This window comes from Lissotriton vulgaris, chromosome 10 (genome assembly GCF_964263255.1).
Source record: "Lissotriton vulgaris chromosome 10, aLisVul1.2, whole genome shotgun sequence".
In the NCBI taxonomy this organism is placed as follows: domain Eukaryota; kingdom Metazoa; phylum Chordata; class Amphibia; order Caudata; family Salamandridae; genus Lissotriton; species Lissotriton vulgaris.
Window position 1 is genome coordinate 1,016,796,956 of NC_141698.1, and position 3,429 is coordinate 1,016,800,384.

A 3,429-nucleotide genomic window follows, 5' to 3' on the forward strand; every position below is an offset into this window, starting at 1 on the left:
GCAGCAATGAGACAGTCTTGAGCGAGGTGCAGACAGAGCTATTCCTCAGAATGAAAGCCAGGGGGTTTGGTCAGGAGGTGTTGAGGTCAGCTGAGGAGAAAACAAGACCTAAGACTCCAGAGGAGGTACTATTTGGGGAGAGTAAGAGTGAAAAGCAGAAAAAGAACCTCATACATGACTGCCCACTACGACTGATTATACGATATGCAGCATATCATGCTATGTATGTATGTATGTATGTATGTATTTTTATAAAGCGCACATATCACCATTCGGTCTCATAGCGCTGACAGAGGGATTGGGGGATGCAAAAAAGAAGGGGTATTATGCCGTTGCCTTGAATAGTAATGTTTTGAGTTCTCTCCGGAAGATTTTATGATTCTGGTATGATCTTAAGGCCGTAGGCAGGGAGTTCCATGCCATAGGGCCAACCTTCGAGAAACTCCTATCTCCATTTCTGACAGTTCGAACTCTTGGTATTTTTAGGAGATTTTTGTTTGGAGAGCGCAGTGTTCTTTCCGGGCAGTATCCCTGAAGTTTGTTTTTTAGATATTTGGGGCCTTGTCCACTATGCACTAGGCAACAGATCTTGAACCTTATGCATTTTCTGACTGGGAGCCAGTGCAGTTTCTTCAGGCACGGGGCAAAGGGAGTGCGTGGGGGCAGGTCGAGAGTCAGTCTAGCTGCTGCATTTTGGAGTGTCTGCAGTTTAGTTAGTGTACCTTCATTCGCATCAGCCAGAAGTGCTTTGCCATAATCAAGGCGGTGGTGCTTGTATCAGTGGTTTACGGTAAAGCAGGGGTAGCCATTTGAATATTTTCCTTAGGCTTCTCATAAGACCTATGCAGGTGTGAACTACTTTGTCTATGTGGGGAGCCATGCTCAGCTTGTCATCTAGGGTGAAGCCCAAATTTCGAACAATACTTTTCAGAGAAGGGCAGGGTCCGAGTTCCTGTGGCCACCACTCTTGGGACCAGATGGATTTGGCAGCGCCGAAAAGCATTATTTCCGATTTGCCTGCATTGAACATCAGGAAATTATTGGTCATCCAGCCCTTTATCTCTAACATGCATTTCCTGAATCTCACTCTTGTCTCTGATGGCTCAGGGCCGAGGGTTATGAGGATTTGAGTGTCGTTGGCGTACGACATTGTGTCGAAGCCGAAGTCCCTAATTATTTTGGCCAATGGTGATACGTAAACGTTGAATAATGTTGGGCTTAGAATTGAGCCCTGGGGCACTCCCTTGCCGTTGTCGATCGCCCCTGATGAAAAAGGTCCTGATTTGACCCTAGAGCTTCACCCTGCAAGATAGCTCTGGATCCAACCTAGGGCTTGGCCTTCGACACCTATCTCCGCTAGTCGCTTTAATAGGACTCTGTGGGATATGGTGTTGAAAGCCACCGAGAGGTCTAGCAGGATGAGGATAGCCGACTGTTTGGAGTCCAGTGCCAGCCGAACATTGTCAACCACCTCTATCAGTGCAGTCTCTGTGCTATGGGAAGCTCTGAATCCTGACTGCGAGGAATCCAAGAGCGTATGTCTTTCAAGGTATTTGACCAGTTTCACGTTGATAATGGATTCCATTGATTTACCAACAAGTGGTAATAGAGATATGGGGCGGTAATTCATCGGTTGCTTAGGTTCTGCATTATTTTTCTTCAGGATTGGCCTCACAATGGCTTCTTTCCAGGGAGTAGGGAAAGTGGCACGTGTTAGGGACGCATTAAAAATAGATGTCAGTGTGGGAGCCAGGGCGGGTGCTAGTTTTGCTAAAATCTGGGCGGACGCTGGGTCTTTGGGAGATCCTGATTTAGCCTTTTTTAGTATGTCAGCTACCTCGTCCCCAGTAATTGTTCCAAAGTCAGCTAGGTTTTGCTTTATGGAGTTTGTGGTAGGGAGGTCTGCATGGCATACTTCACTTGTGCCTGTTTCTGTGGGGAATGATTCATGGATTAAGTTTATTTTATCTTTGAAATAGATAGCTAATTTGTCAGCCCAGTCCTGAGACTCTTGAGCGGCCTTTTGGCAGGCAAGGGGGTTTGAGAAATCTTTTACGATAGAATAGAGTTATTTCTGTGAATTTCCGGCTGCTTTAATTTTTTCCCCAAGATAGGTTTTCTTAGCAGTGGCTATTTTGCTCATGTATTCTTTATGTGCAATTTTGTATTGTAATTTGTCGTCGGCGTTTTTTGATTTGCGCCATTGTCGTTCAGTTTTCCTGGTATGTTGTTTAGTGGTTTTCAATTCATCAGTGAACCAGGGCGATTTTATTTTCGGGCAGTTTATTTGGCATTTAGGGGCTATGAGATCCAGAGTCTTACTGATTGCGGAATCAAAGTCTAGAGTAAGAAACATCCTTAATAAACATTGGAAGATTCTGAAACGTGATCCAGTAATGGGTCGAGATATGCCACGTACCCAACTAATATCCTTTAGGAGGGCTAAATCAATGAGGAGAGAACTGGTGCAAAACATGCTCCATATTAGAGGAGGATCAGACTGACTAAAAGCCAAGAAAGGTTTTTTCAGATGCAATAAGTGCAAAGCATGCAGATACGGTCATAAAACCACCAGGTCCAGTCACCCCTTAGATCCAATCACATTGAGATCAGAGGCACATATAACTGCAAAAGAGATTTTGCAGTATATGTGTTAGAATGCACCTGCCAAAAGAGATATGTCGGTAGCACAATCCACAACGTTTATGTACAGATCATACAGCACCTTAGGGCTATCGCCAATAATGATCAGAGATATCCAGTGGCCAGGCACATCAACCACTGCCACCAGGGAAATGCAGAATAATTTGTTTATTTTGTCATTGATTCTGTCCCCAAGAGTCCTAGAGGTGGTAACAGACAACTTCATCTACGAAGATTAGAGTCTAGATACATACTTATGTTAAACACCAAGATACCCCACAGACTTAACTTAGATGAGGAGTTAACTGTACACCTTTATTGATTGTAGCACTCTCCCGTAGACAGGGTGCTAGACAGGGTGCTAGGCACAGAGAAGTCACATTTTTACCTTTACAATTTTTCTTTTTCACATGATCCTAGTTTGGTAAATAGTGTAATTTCTTAGTACAGAAATTTAAGTTTGTATGTCATTGTAGGATGATTTAATTTCTTGCAAGAAAGTACCAAATGTTATTGATGCATATACAGGTTTTCCAATTACACTTTCTGTGATAAGGTGATTAATGATGTAAGAAGTATGTGAGACAGGTATTTTTGCCCACTGGGGTTGAATTCACATCTGCATCATGACACTGGTGATAACAGACAAGAGTTGCGTGAGAACTCACTTGAGATAGAATGTTATTGTTTAGATTCTATTAACCGGTATTTAACTTATGTATATAGATAACTTGCATATGCATGTACTAATTTTGCCACATGTATACAGTGCACCTTGTAACCCAG